General features: G+C 34.7%; 6 non-coding genes across 6 annotated transcripts; all 6 read left to right on the top strand.

The window, feature by feature from the left end:
- The first annotated feature begins 883 nt into the window (after positions 1-883).
- TRNAY-AUA (transfer RNA tyrosine (anticodon AUA)) lies at positions 884-957 on the top strand. The gene has a single exon. It is a non-coding gene; the product is annotated as a tRNA-Tyr (tRNA).
- A 2,258-nt stretch (positions 958-3,215) lies between these two features.
- TRNAY-AUA (transfer RNA tyrosine (anticodon AUA)) lies at positions 3,216-3,289 on the top strand. The gene has a single exon. It is a non-coding gene; the product is annotated as a tRNA-Tyr (tRNA).
- Positions 3,290-5,546: 2,257 nt separating this feature from the next.
- TRNAY-AUA (transfer RNA tyrosine (anticodon AUA)) lies at positions 5,547-5,620 on the top strand. The gene has a single exon. It is a non-coding gene; the product is annotated as a tRNA-Tyr (tRNA).
- A 2,258-nt stretch (positions 5,621-7,878) lies between these two features.
- TRNAY-AUA (transfer RNA tyrosine (anticodon AUA)) lies at positions 7,879-7,952 on the top strand. The gene has a single exon. It is a non-coding gene; the product is annotated as a tRNA-Tyr (tRNA).
- A 1,106-nt stretch (positions 7,953-9,058) lies between these two features.
- On the top strand, positions 9,059-9,132 carry TRNAY-AUA (transfer RNA tyrosine (anticodon AUA)). The gene has a single exon. It is a non-coding gene; the product is annotated as a tRNA-Tyr (tRNA).
- Positions 9,133-12,545: 3,413 nt separating this feature from the next.
- On the top strand, positions 12,546-12,619 carry TRNAY-AUA (transfer RNA tyrosine (anticodon AUA)). The gene has a single exon. It is a non-coding gene; the product is annotated as a tRNA-Tyr (tRNA).
- The last annotated feature ends 2,997 nt before the right edge of the window (positions 12,620-15,616 follow it).

Here is a 15,616-nt window from a genome sequence, read left to right on the forward strand (position 1 = left end):
GAACAGCTCTTCATTTTCTGACTTTATTTTTATGCTAACAAATTTGTTCTCTGAAAAGTGTCCACAAAGCCAAGTCTCTGATTAACACATTTGTAAGGATGGTTTTTCACCTATTACTAAATTAAACTTGCTTCATTGGAAAGGCAGGAAGATGCATCCTCATTTCAATGTCTACTGAAATAATACAGGTTGACACCAGGAAACATTAACGCCACTGCATCCTTGCTGCTTTCTCATGTGGAAGTCTGTTTAATGTGAAAACAAGATGAAATCTGATTAGCACACAGGTAAGGAATTAAGAAAATCTTTATTTAAGGGTGAAGATGTTTCTCACAAAATCGTTGCCCCAATGCATCATTGAAATTCAAGCTGGAAAGATGATTTTAATATATCACTTGTACATTTTGTATTGCTCTTCTGGTGACAATGTAGTTTGTTTTTGTCAATTACCATTTTAATAATAGGGTAAAGAAAATTAAGTGGATTTTTGAAAGAAAACAATACTGTCAATATACTATTAAAACAAATTAAAATGGTAAAAGTTATTGTACTTTAAGTAAAAATAAAAGAGCAAAAATATCAATCCCAGTTTTGGATTACTTTAATTAACAAAAAAAATACATATAGCAGAGAATAGTTTCAATCTGCCTACCTCTGGGATATGGGCCCAGCATGCTTCCATTGCAGTACTCTGCTGCACATGTAAGTGCAAGAGATCCTGAAGCACTCACTCATCATGGGAAAGTACCAATGTGTTTCTTCGTTGGTTGATGGAAGAAACATCTTACAAAAACTCTCCAGATTATTGACTTTTTAAAGTTTTTCTAGGAAACGTTCTAGATGAATGCTTATTAGCCTTTGTCAGTATGGACTTTTGCAAAGTGTCTCTGTGGCGCAATCAGCTAGCGTGTTTGGTTATAAACCAAAAGGTTGGTGGTTCAATCCCACCCAGGGACGTAATTGACCTTGTTATCAGATTTTGGTGATCTTTAAGTAGACAAGTCAAAATTTCAAACCCCCTCTTATGGTGTAGGGTACCTAGCCTTCTCTGATGTAATCAGAGTTAGATTTGATTCAGTGATATTAAAAAAAACATCTAGGAAGCACAATTTAGCAGTGGGTTGCAGAAAAAATGTATGCTGGCAGAAAAATCCAATTGAGTGATTAAACAGCTCTTCATTTTCTGGCTTTATTTTTATGCTAACAAATTTGTTCTCTGAAAAGTGTCCACAAAGCCAAGTCTCTGATTAACACCTTTGTAAGGATGGTTTTTCACCTATTACTAAATTAAACTTGCTTCATTGGAAAGGCAGGAAGATGCATCCTCATTTCAATGTCTACTGAAATAATACAGGTTGACACCAGGAAACATTAACGCCACTGCATCCTTGCTGCTTTCTCATGTGGAAGTCTGTTTAATGTGAAAACAAGATGATATCTAATTAGCACACAGGTAAGGAATTAAGAAAATCTTTATTTAAGGGTGAAGATGTTTCTCACAAAATCGTTGCCCCAATGCATCATTGAAATTCAAGCTGGAAAGATGATTTTAATATATCACTTGTACATTTTGTATTGCTCTTCTGGTGACAATGTAGTTTGTTTTTGTCAATTACCATTTTAATAATAGGGTAAAGAAAATTAAGTGGATTTTTGAAAGAAAACAATACTGTCAATATACTATTAAAACAAATTAAAATGGTAAAAGTTATTGTACTTTAAGTAAAAATAAAAGAGCAAAAATATCAATCCCAGTTTTGGATTACTTTAATTAACAAAAAAAATACATATAGCAGAGGATAGTTTCAATCTGCCTACCTCTGGGATATGGGCCCAGCATGCTTCCATTGCAGTACTCTGCTGCACATGTAAGTGCAAGAGATCCTGAAGCACTCACTCATCATGGGAAAGTACCAATGTGTTTCTTCGTTGGTTGATGGAAGAAACATCTTACAAAAACTCTCCAGATTATTGACTTTTTAAAGTTTTTCTAGGAAACGTTTTAGATGAATGCTAATTAGCCTTTGTCAGTATACACTTTTGCGAAGTGTCTCTGTGGCGCAATCAGTTAGTGTGTACGGCTATTAACCAAAAGGTTGGTGGTTCAATCCCACCCAGGGACGTAATTGACCTTGTTATCAGATTTTTGTGATCTTTAAGTAGACAAGTCAAAATTTCAAACCCCCTCTTATGGTGTAGGGTACCTGGCCTTCTCTGATGTAATCAGAGTTAGATTTGATTCAGTGATATTAAAAAAAACATCTAGGAAGCACAATTTAGCAGTGGGTTGCAGAAAAAATGTATGCTGGCAGAAAAATCCAATTGAGTGATTAAACAGCTCTTCATTTTCTGGCTTTATTTTTATGCTAACAAATTTGTTCTCTGAAAAGTGTCCACAAAGCCAAGTCTCTGATTAACACCTTTGTAAGGATGGTTTTTCACCTATTACTAAATTAAACTTGCTTCATTGGAAAGGCAGGAAGATGCATCCTCATTTCAATGTCTACTGAAATAATACAGGTTGACACCAGGAAACATTAACGCCACTGCATCCTTGCTGCTTTCTCATGTGGAAGTCTGTTTAATGTGAAAACAAGATGATATCTGATTAGCACACAGGTAAGGAATTAAGAAAATCTTTATTTAAGGGTGAAGATGTTTCTCACAAAATCGTTGCCCCAATGCATCATTGAAATTCAAGCTGGAAAGATGATTTTAATATATCACTTGTACATTTTGTATTGCTCTTCTGGTGACAATGTAGTTTGTTTTTGTCAATTACCATTTTAATAATAGGGTAAAGAAAATTAAGTGGATTTTTGAAAGAAAACAATACTGTCAATATACTATTAAAACAAATTAAAATGGTAAAAGTTATTGTACTTTAAGTAAAAATAAAAGAGCAAAAATATCAATCCCAGTTTTGGATTACTTTAATTAACAAAAAAAATACATATAGCAGAGAATAGTTTCAATCTGCCTACCTCTGGGATAAGGGCCCAGCATGCTTCCATTGCAGTACTCTGCTGCACATGTAAGTGCAAGAGATCCTGAAGCACTCACTCATCATGGGAAAGTACCAATGTGTTTCTTCGTTGGTTGATGGAAGAAACATCTTACAAAAACTCTCCAGATTATTGACTTTTTAAAGTTTTTCTAGGAAACGTTCTAGATGAATGCTTATTAGCCTTTGTCAGTATGGACTTTTGCAAAGTGTCTCTGTGGCGCAATCAGCTAGCGTGTTTGGTTATAAACCAAAAGGTTGGTGGTTCAATCCCACCCAGGGACGTAATTGACCTTGTTATCAGATTTTGGTGATCTTTAAGTAGACAAGTCAAAATTTCAAACCCCCTCTTATGGTGTAGGGTATCTGGCCTTCTCTAATGTAATCAGAGTTAGATTTGATTCAGTGATATTAAAAAAAACAGCTAGGAAGCACAATTTAGCAGTGGGTTGCAGAAAAAATATATGCTGGCAGAAAAATCCAATTGAGTGATTAAACAGCTCTTCATTTTCTGGCTTTATTTTTATGCTAACAAATTTGTTCTCTGAAAAGTGTCCACAAAGCCAAGTCTCTGATTAACACATTTGTAAGGATGGTTTTTCACCTATTACGAAATTAAACTTGCTTCATTGGAAAGGCAGGAAGATGCATCCTCATTTCAATGTCTACTGAAATAATACAGGTTGACACCAGGAAACATTAACGCCACTGCATCCTTGCTGCTTTCTCATGTGGAAGTCTGTTTAATGTGAAAACAAGATGATATCTGATTAGCACACAGGTAAGGAATTAAGAAAATCTTTATTTAAGGGTGAAGATGTTTCTCACAAAATCGTTGCCCCAATGCATCATTGAAATTCAAGCTGGAAAGATGATTTTAATATATCACTTGTACATTTTGTATTGCTCTTCTGGTGACAATGTAGTTTGTTTTTGTCAATTACCATTTTAATAATAGGGTAAAGAAAATTAAGTGGATTTTTGAAAGAAAACAATACTGTCAATATACTATTAAAACAAATTAAAATGGTAAAAGTTATTGTACTTTAAGTAAAAATAAAAGAGCAAAAATATCAATCCCAGTTTTGGATTACTTTAATTAACAAAAAAAATACATATAGCAGAGGATAGTTTCAATCTGCCTACCTCTGGGATATGGGCCCAGCATGCTTCCATTGCAGTACTCTGCTGCACATGTAAGTGCAAGAGATCCTGAAGCACTCACTCATCATGGGAAAGTACCAATGTGTTTCTTCGTTGGTTGATGGAAGAAACATCTTACAAAAACTCTCCAGATTATTGACTTTTTAAAGTTTTTCTAGGAAACGTTTTAGATGAATGCTAATTAGCCTTTGTCAGTATACACTTTTGCAAAGTGTCTCTGTGGCGCAATCAGTTAGTGTGTACGGCTATTAACCAAAAGGTTGGTGGTTCAATCCCACCCAGGGACGTAATTGACCTTGTTATCAGATTTTTGTGATCTTTAAGTAGACAAGTCAAAATTTCAAACCCCTCTTATGGTGTAGGGTACCTGGCCTTCTCTGATGTAATCAGAGTTAGATTTGATTCAGTGATATTAAAAAAAACATCTAGGAAGCACAATTTAGCAGTGGGTTGCAGAAAAAATGTATGCTGGCAGAAAAATCCAATTGAGTGATTAAACAGCTCTTCATTTTCTGGCTTTATTTTTATGCTAACAAATTTGTTCTCTGAAAAGTGTCCACAAAGCCAAGTCTCTGATTAACACCTTTGTAAGGATGGTTTTTCACCTATTACTAAATTAAACTTGCTTCATTGGAAAGGCAGGAAGATGCATCCTCATTTCAATGTCTACTGAAATAATACAGGTTGACACCAGGAAACATTAACGCCACTGCATCCTTGCTGCTTTCTCATGTGGAAGTCTGTTTAATGTGAAAACAAGGTGATATCTGATTAGCACACAGGTAAGGAATTAAGAAAATCTTTATTTAAGGGTGAAGATGTTTCTCACAAAATCGTTGCCCCAATGCATCATTGAAATTCAAGCTGGAAAGATGATTTTAATATATCACTTGTACATTTTGTATTGCTCTTCTGGTGACAATGTAGTTTGTTTTTGTCAATTACCATTTTAATAATAGGGTAAAGAAAATTAAGTGGATTTTTGAAAGAAAACAATACTGTCAATATACTATTAAAACAAATTAAAATGGTAAAAGTTATTGTACTTTAAGTAAAAATAAAAGAGCAAAAATATCAATCCCAGTTTTGGATTACTTTAATTAACAAAAAAAATACATATAGCAGAGAATAGTTTCAATCTGCCTACCTCTGGGATAAGGGCCCAGCATGCTTCCATTGCAGTACTCTGCTGCACATGTAAGTGCAAGAGATCCTGAAGCACTCACTCATCATGGGAAAGTACCAATGTGTTTCTTCGTTGGTTGATGGAAGAAACATCTTACAAAAACTCTCCAGATTATTGACTTTTTAAAGTTTTTCTAGGAAACGTTCTAGATGAATGCTTATTAGCCTTTGTCAGTATGGACTTTTGCAAAGTGTCTCTGTGGCGCAATCAGCTAGCGTGTTTGGTTATAAACCAAAAGGTTGGTGGTTCAATCCCACCCAGGGACGTAATTGACCTTGTTATCAGATTTTGGTGATCTTTAAGTAGACAAGTCAAAATTTCAAACCCCCTCTTATGGTGTAGGGTATCTGGCCTTCTCTAATGTAATCAGAGTTAGATTTGATTCAGTGATATTAAAAAAAACAGCTAGGAAGCACAATTTAGCAGTGGGTTGCAGAAAAAATATATGCTGGCAGAAAAATCCAATTGAGTGATTAAACAGCTCTTCATTTTCTGGCTTTATTTTTATGCTAACAAATTTGTTCTCTGAAAAGTGTCCACAAAGCCAAGTCTCTGATTAACACATTTGTAAGGATGGTTTTTCACCTATTACGAAATTAAACTTGCTTCATTGGAAAGGCAGGAAGATGCATCCTCATTTCAATGTCTACTGAAATAATACAGGTTGACACCAGGAAACATTAACGCCACTGCATCCTTGCTGCTTTCTCATGTGGAAGTCTGTTTAATGTGAAAACAAGATGATATCTGATTAGCACACAGGTAAGGAATTAAGAAAATCTTTATTTAAGGGTGAAGATGTTTCTCACAAAATCGTTGCCCCAATGCATCATTGAAATTCAAGCTGGAAAGATGATTTTAATATATCACTTGTACATTTTGTATTGCTCTTCTGGTGACAATGTAGTTTGTTTTTGTCAATTACCATTTTAATAATAGGGTAAAGAAAATTAAGTGGATTTTTGAAAGAAAACAATACTGTCAATATACTATTAAAACAAATTAAAATGGTAAAAGTTATTGTACTTTAAGTAAAAATAAAAGAGCAAAAATATCAATCCCAGTTTTGGATTACTTTAATTAACAAAAAAAATACATATAGCAGAGGATAGTTTCAATCTGCCTACCTCTGGGATATGGGCCCAGCATGCTTCCATTGCAGTACTCTGCTGCACATGTAAGTGCAAGAGATCCTGAAGCACTCACTCATCATGGGAAAGTACCAATGTGTTTCTTCGTTGGTTGATGGAAGAAACATCTTACAAAAACTCTCCAGATTATTGACTTTTTAAAGTTTTTCTAGGAAACGTTTTAGATGAATGCTAATTAGCCTTTGTCAGTATACACTTTTGCAAAGTGTCTCTGTGGCGCAATCAGTTAGTGTGTACGGCTATTAACCAAAAGGTTGGTGGTTCAATCCCACCCAGGGACGTAATTGACCTTGTTATCAGATTTTTGTGATCTTTAAGTAGACAAGTCAAAATTTCAAACCCCCTCTTATGGTGTAGGGTACCTGGCCTTCTCTGATGTAATCAGAGTTAGATTTGATTCAGTGATATTAAAAAAAACATCTAGGAAGCACAATTTAGCAGTGGGTTGCAGAAAAAATGTATGCTGGCAGAAAAATCCAATTGAGTGATTAAACAGCTCTTCATTTTCTGGCTTTATTTTTATGCTAACAAATTTGTTCTCTGAAAAGTGTCCACAAAGCCAAGTCTCTGATTAACACCTTTGTAAGGATGGTTTTTCACCTATTACTAAATTAAACTTGCTTCATTGGAAAGGCAGGAAGATGCATCCTCATTTCAATGTCTACTGAAATAATACAGGTTGACACCAGGAAACATTAACGCCACTGCATCCTTGCTGCTTTCTCATGTGGAAGTCTGTTTAATGTGAAAACAAGGTGATATCTGATTAGCACACAGGTAAGGAATTAAGAAAATCTTTATTTAAGGGTGAAGATGTTTCTCACAAAATCGTTGCCCCAATGCATCATTGAAATTCAAGCTGGAAAGATGATTTTAATATATCACTTGTACATTTTGTATTGCTCTTCTGGTGACAATGTAGTTTGTTTTTGTCAATTACCATTTTAATAATAGGGTAAAGAAAATTAAGTGGATTTTTGAAAGAAAACAATACTGTCAATATACTATTAAAACAAATTAAAATGGTAAAAGTTATTGTACTTTAAGTAAAACTAAAAGAGCAAAAATATCAATCCCAGTTTTGGATTACTTTAATTAACAAAAAAAATACATATAGCAGAGGATAGATTCAATCTGCCTACCTCTGGGTTATGGGCCCAGCATGCTTCCATTGCAGTACTCTGCTGCACATGTAAGTGCAAGAGATCCTGAAGCACTCACTCATCATGGGAAAGTACCAATGTGTTTCTTCGTTGGTTGATGGAAGAAACATCTTACAAAAACTCTCCAGATTATTGACTTTTTAAAGTTTTTCTAGGAAATGTTCTAGATGAATGCTTATTAGCCTTTGTCAGTATGGACTTTTGCAAAGTGTCTCTGTGGCGCAATCAGCTAGCGTGTTTGGTTATAAACCAAAAGGTTGGTGGTTCAATCCCACCCAGGGACGTAATTGACCTTGTTATCAGATTTTGGTGATCTTTAAGTAGACAAGTCAAAATTTCAAACCTCCTCTTATGGTGTAGGGTACCTGGCCTTCTCTGATGTAATCAGATTTAGATTTGATTCAGTTAGATTTGATTCAGTGATATTAAAAAAACAGCTAGGAAGCACAATTTAGCAGTGGGTTGCAGAAAAAATATATGCTGGCAGAAAAATCCAATTGAGTGATTAAACAGCTTTTCATTTTCTGGCTTTATTTTTATGCTAACAAATTTGTTCACTGAAAAGTGTCAACAAAGCCAAGTCTCTGATTAACACCTTTGTAAGGATGGTTTTTCACCTATTACTAAATTAAACTTGCTTCATTGGAAAGGCAGTAAGATGCATCCTTATTTCAATGTCTACTGAAATAATACAGGTTGACACCAGGAAACATTAACGCCACTGCATCCTTGCTGCTTTCTCATGTGGAAGTCTGTTTACTGTGAAAACAAGGTGATATCTGATTAGCACACAGGTAAGGAATTAAGAAAATCTTTATTTAAGGGTGAAGATGTTTCTCACAAAATCGTTGCCCCAATGCATCATTGAAATTCAAGCTGGAAAGATGATTTTAATATATCACTTGTACATTTTGTATTGCTCTTCTGATGACAATGTAGTTTGTTTTTGTCAATTACCATTTTAATAATAGGGTAAAGAAAATTAAGTGGATTTATGAAAGAAAACAATACTGTCAATATACTATTAAAACAAATTAAAATGGTAAAAGTTATTGTACTTTAAGTAAAAATAAAAGAGCAAAAATATCAATCCCAGTTTTGGATTACTTTAATTAACAAAAAAAATACATATAGCAGAGGATAGTTTCAATCTGCCAACCTCTGGGTTATGGGCCCAGCATGCTTCCATTGCAGTACTCTGCTGCACATGTAAGTGCAAGAGATCCTGAAGCACTCACTCATCATGGGAAAGTACCAATGTGTTTCTTCTTTGGTTGATGGAAGAAACATCTTACAAAAACTCTCCAGATTATTGACTTTTTAAAGTTTTTCTAGGAAATGTTCTAGATGAATGCTTATTAGCCTTTGTCAGTATGTTCTTTTGCAAAGTGTCTCTGAGGCGCAATCAGCTAGCGTGTTTGGTTATAAACCAAAAGGTTGGTGGTTCAATCCCACCCAGGGACGTAATTGACCTTGTTATCAGATTTTGGTGATCTTTAAGTAGACAAGTCAAAATTTCAAACCCCCTCTTATGGTGTAGGGTACCTGGCCTTCTCTGATGTAATCAGAGTTAGATTTGATTCAGTGATATAAAAAAAACATCTAGGAAGCACAATTTAGCAGTGGGTTGCAGAAAAAATGTATGCTGGCAGAAAAATCCAATTGAGTGATTAAACAGCTCTTCATTTTCTGGCTTTATTTTTATGCTAACAAATTTGTTCTCTGAAAAGTGTCCACAAAGCCAAGTCTCTGATTAACACATTTGTAAGGATGGTTTTTCACCTATTACTAAATTAAACTTGCTTCATTGGAAAGGCAGGAAGATGCATCCTCATTTCAATGTCTACTGAAATAATACAGGTTGACACCAGGAAACATTAACGCCACTGCATCCTTGCTGCTTTCTCATGTGGAAGTCTGTTTAATGTGAAAACAAGATGATAACTGATTAGCACACAGGTAAGGAATTAAGAAAATCTTTATTTAAGGGTGAAGATGTTTCTCTCAAAATTGTTGCCCCAATGCATCATTGAAATTCAAGCTGGAAAGATGATTTTAATATATCACTTGTACATTTTGTATTGCTCTTCTGGTGACAATGTAGTTTGTTTTTGTCAATTACCATTTTAATAATAGGGTAAAGAAAATTAAGTGGATTTTTGAAAGAAAACAATACTGTCAATATACTATTAAAATGGTAAAAGTTATTGTACTTTAAGTAAAAATAAAAGAGCAAAAATATCAATCCCAGTTTTGGATTACTTTAATTAACAAAAAAAATACATATAGCAGAGAATAGTTTCAATCTGCCTACCTCTGGGATATGGGCCCAGCATGCTTCCATTGCAGTACTCTGCTGCACATGTAAGTGCAAGAGATCCTGAAGCACTCACTCAGCATGGGAAAGTACCAATGTGTTTCTTCGTTGGTTGATGGAAGAAACATCTTACAAAAACTCTCCAGATTATTGACTTTTTAAAGTTTTTCTAGGAAACGTTTTAGATGAATGCTAATTAGCCTTTGTCAGTATGCACTTTTGCAAAGTGTTACTGTGGCGCAATCAGTTAGTGTGTACGGCTATTAACCAAAAGGTTGGTGGTTCAATCCCACCCAGGGACGTAATTGACCTTGTTATCAGATTTTGGTGATCTTTAAGTAGACGAGTCAAAATTTCAAACCCCCTCTTATGGTGTAGGGTACCTGGCCTTCTCTGATGTAATCAGAGTTAGATTTGATTCAGTGATATTAAAAAAAACAGCTAGGAAGCACAATTTAGCAGTGGGTTGCAGAAAAAATATATGCTGGCAGAAAAATCCAATTGAGTGATTAAACAGCTTTTCATTTTCTGGCTTTATTTTTATGATAACAAATTTGTTCTCTGAAAAGTGTCAACAAAGCCAAGTCTCTGATTAACACCTTTGTAAGCATGGTTTTTCACCTATTACTAAATTAAACTTGCTTCATTGGAAAGGCAGCAAGATGCATCCTCATTTCAATGTCTACTGAAATAATACAGGTTGACACCAGGAAACATTAACGCCACTGCATCCTTGCTGCTTTCTCATGTGGAAGTCTGTTTAATGTGAAAACAAGGTGATATCTGATTAGCACACAGGTAAGGAATTAAGAATATCTTTATTTAAGGGTGAAGATGTTTCTCACAAAATCGTTGCCCCAATGCATCATTGAAATTCAAGCTGGAAAGATGATTTTAATATATCACTTGTACATTTTGTATTGCTCTTCTGGTGACAATGTAGTTTGTTTTTGTCAATTACCATTTTAATAATAGGGTAAAGAAAATTAAGTGGATTTTTGAAAGAAAACAATACTGTCAATATACTATTAAAACAAATTAAAATGGTAAAAGTTATTGTACTTTAAGTAAAAATAAAAGAGCAAAAATATCAATCCCAGTTTTGGATTACTTTAATTAACAAAAAAAATACATATAGCAGAGGATAGTTTCAATCTGCCTACCTCTGGGTTATGGGCCCAGCATGCTTCCATTGCAGTACTCTGCTGCACATGTAAGTGCAAGAGATCCTGAAGCACTCACTCATCATGGGAAAGTACCAATGTGTTTCTTCGTTGGTTGATGGAAGAAACATCTTACAAAAACTCTCCAGATTATTGACTTTTTAAAGTTTTTCTAGGAAACGTTTTAGATGAATGCTAATTAGCCTTTGTCAGTATGCACTTTTGCAAAGTGTTTCTGTGGCGCAATCAGTTAGTGTGTACGGCTATTAACCAAAAGGTTGGTGGTTCAATCCCACCCAGGGACGTAATTGACCTTGTTATCAGATTTTGGTGATCTTTAAGTAGACAAGTCAAAATTTCAAACCCCCTCTTATGGTGTAGGGTACCTGGCCTTCTCTGATGTAATCAGAGTTAGATTTGATTCAGTGATATTAAAAAAAACAGCTAGGAAGCACAATTTAGCAGTGGGTTGCAGAAAAAAATATATGCTGGCAGAAAAATCCAATTGAGTGATTAAACAGCTTTTCATTTTCTGGCTTTATTTTTATGCTAACAAATTTGTTCTCTGAAAAGTGTCCACAAAGCCAAGTCTCTGATTAACACCTTTGTAAGGATGGTTTTTCACCTATTACTAAATTAAACTTGCTTCATTGGAAAGGCAGCAAGATGCATCCTCATTTCAATGTCTACTGAAATAATACAGGTTGACACCTGGAAACATTAACGCCACTGCATCCTTGCTGCTTTCTCATGTGGAAGTCTGTTTAATGTGAAAACAAGATGATATCTGATTAGCACACAGGTAAGGAATTAAGAAAATCTTTATTTAAGGGTGAAGATGTTTCTCACAAAATCGTTGCCCCAATGCATCATTGAAATTCAAGCTGGAAAAATGATTTTAATATATCACTTGTACATTTTGTATTGCTCTTCTGGTGACAATGTAGTTTGTTTTTGTCAATTACCATTTTAATAATAGGGTAAAGAAAATTAAGTGGATTTTTGAAAGAAAACAATACTGTCAATATACTATTAAAACAAATTAAATGGTAAAAGTTATTGTACTTTAAGTAAAAATAAAAGAGCAAAAATATCAATCCCAGTTTTGGATTACTTTAATTAACAAAAAAAATACATATAGCAGAGAATAGTTTCAATCTGCCTACCTCTGGGATATGGGCCCAGCATGCTTTCATTGCAGTACTCTGCTGCACATGTAAGTGCAAGAGATCCTGAAGCACTCACTCATCATGGGAAAGTACCAATGTGTTTCTTCGTTGGTTGATGGAAGAAACATCTTACAAAAACTCTCCAGATTATTGACTTTTTAAAGTTTTTCTAGGAAACGTTCTAGATGAATGCTTATTAGCCTTTGTCAGTATGTACTTTTGCAAAGTGTCTCTGTGGCGCAATCAGCTAGTGTGTTTGGTTATAAACCAAAAGGTTGGTGGTTCAATCCCACCCAGGGACGTAATTGACCTTGTTATCAGATTTTGGTGTTCTTTAAGTAGACAAGTCAAAATTTCAAACCCCCTCTTATGGTGTAGGGTACCTGGCCTTCTCTGATGTAATCAGAGTTAGATTTGATTCAGTGATATTAAAAAAAACATCTAGGAAGCACAATTTAGCAGTGGGTTGCAGAAAAAATGTATGCTGGCAGAAAAATCCAATTGAGTGATTAAACAGCTCTTCATTTTCTGGCTTTATTTTTATGCTAACAAATTTGTTCTCTGAAAAGTGTCCACAAAGCCAAGTCTCTGATTAACACATTTGTAAGGATGGTTTTTCACCTATTACTAAATTAAACTTGCTTCATTGGAAAGGCAGGAAGATGCATCCTCATTTCAATGTCTACTGAAATAATACAGGTTGACACCAGGAAACATTAACGCCACTGCATCCTTGCTGCTTTCTCATGTGGAAGTCTGTTTAATGTGAAAACAAGATGATATCTGATTAGCACACAGGTAAGGAATTAAGAAAATCTTTATTTAAGGGTGAAGATGTTTCTCACAAAATCGTTGCCCCAATGCATCATTGAAATTCAAGCTGGAAAGATGATTTTAATATATCACTTGTACATTTTGTATTGCTCTTCTGGTGACAATGTAGTTTGTTTTTGTCAATTACCATTTTAATAATAGGGTAAAGAAAATTAAGTGGATTTTTGAAAGAAAACAATACTGTCAATATACTATTAAAACAAATTAAAATGGTAAAAGTTATTGTACTTTAAGTAAAAATAAAAGAGCAAAAATATCAATCCCAGTTTTGGATTACTTTAATTAACAAAAAAAATACATATAGCAGAGAATAGTTTCAATCTGCCTACCTCTGGGATATGGGCCCAGCATGCTTCCATTGCAGTACTCTGCTGCACATGTAAGTGCAAGAGATCCTGAAGCACTCACTCATCATGGGAAAGTACCAATGTGTTTCTTCGTTGGTTGATGGAAGAAACATCTTACAAAAACTCTCCAGATTATTGACTTTTTAAAGTTTTTCTAGGAAACGTTTTAGATGAATGCTAATTAGCCTTTGTCAGTATGCACTTTTGCAAAGTGTCTCTGTGGCGCAATCAGTTAGTGTGTACGGCTATTAACCAAAAGGTTGGTGGTTCAATCCCACCCAGGGACGTAATTGACCTTGTTATCAGATTTTGGTGATCTTTAAGTAGACAAGTCAAAATTTCAAACCTCCTCTTATGGTGTAGGGTACCTGGCCTTCTCTGATGTAATCAGAGTTAGATTTGATTCAGTGATATTAAAAAAAACATCTAGGAAGCACAATTTAGCAGCGGGTTGCAGAAAAAAATGTATGCTGGCAGAAAAATCCAATTGAGTGATTAAACAGCTCTTCATTTTCTGGCTTTATTTTTATGCAAACAAATTTGTTCTCTGAAAAGTGTCCACAAAGCCAAGTCTCTAACACATTTGTAAGGATGGTTTTTCACCTATTACTAAATTAAACTTGCTTCATTGGAAAGGCAGGAAGATGCATCCTCATTTCAATGTCTACTGAAATAATACAGGTTGACACCAGGAAACATTAACGCCACTGCATCCTTGCTGCTTTCTCATGTGGAAGTCTGTTTAATGTGAAAACAAGATGATAACTGATTAGCACACAGGTAAGGAATTAAGAAAATCTTTATTTAAGGGTGAAGATGTTTCTCACAAAATCGTTGCCCCAATGCATCATTGAAATTCAAGCTGGAAAGATGATTTTAATATATCAATTGTACATTTTGTATTGCTCTTCTGGTGACAATGTAGTTTGTTTTTGTCAATTACCATTTTAATAATAGGGTAAAGAAAATTAAGTGGATTTTTGAAAGAAAACAATACTGTCAATATACTAATAAAACAAATTAAAATGGTAAAAGTTATTGTACTTTAAGTAAAAATAAAACAGCAAAAATATCAATCCCAGTTTTGGATTACTTTAATTAACAAAAAAAAATACATATAGCAGAGGATAGTTTCAATCTGCCTACCTCTGGGATATGGGCCCAGCATGCTTCCATTGCAGTACTCTGCTGCACATGTAAGTGCAAGAGATCCTGAAGCACTCACTCATCATGGGAAAGTACCAATGTGTTTCTTCGTTGGTTGATGGAAGAAACATCTTACAAAAACTCTCCAGATTATTGACTTTTTAAAGTTTTTCTAGGAAACGTTTTAGATGAATGCTAATTAGCCTTTGTCAGTATGCACTTTTGCAAAGTGTCTCTGTGGCGCAATCAGTTAGTGTGTACGGCTATTAACCAAAAGGTTGGTGGTTCAATCCCACCCAGGGACGTAATTGACCTTGTTATCAGATTTTGGTGATCTTTAAGTAGACAAGTCAAAATTTCAAACCCCCTCTTATGGTGTAGGGTACCTGGCCTTCTCTGATGTAATCAGAGTTAGATTTGATTCAGTGATATTAAAAAAAACATCTAGGAAGCACAATTTAGCAGTGGGTTGCAGAAAAAATGTATGCTGGCAGAAAAATCCAATTGAGTGATTAAACAGCTCTTCATTTTCTGGCTTTATTTTTATGCTAACAAATTTGTTCTCTGAAAAGTGTCCACAAAGCCAAGTCTCTGATTATCACCTTTGTAAGGATGGTTTTTCACCTATTACTAAATTAAACTTGCTTCATTGGAAAGGCAGGAAGATGCATCCTCATTTCAATGTCTACTGAAATAATACAGGTTGACACTAGGAAACATTAACGCCACTGCATCCTTGCTGCTTTCTCATGTGGAAGTCTGTTTAATGTGAAAACAAGGTGATATCTGATTAGCACACAGGTAAGGAATTAAGAAAATCTTTATTTAAGGGTGAAGATGTTTCTCACAAAATCGTTGCCCCAATGCATCATTGAAATTCAAGCTGGAAAGATGCTTTTAATATATCACTTGTACATTTTGTATTGCTCTACTGGTGACAATGTAGTTTGTTTTTGTCAATTACCATTTTAA

Source organism: Pseudophryne corroboree, chromosome 12, assembly GCF_028390025.1.
Source record: "Pseudophryne corroboree isolate aPseCor3 chromosome 12, aPseCor3.hap2, whole genome shotgun sequence".
Lineage (NCBI taxonomy): Eukaryota > Metazoa > Chordata > Amphibia > Anura > Myobatrachidae > Pseudophryne > Pseudophryne corroboree.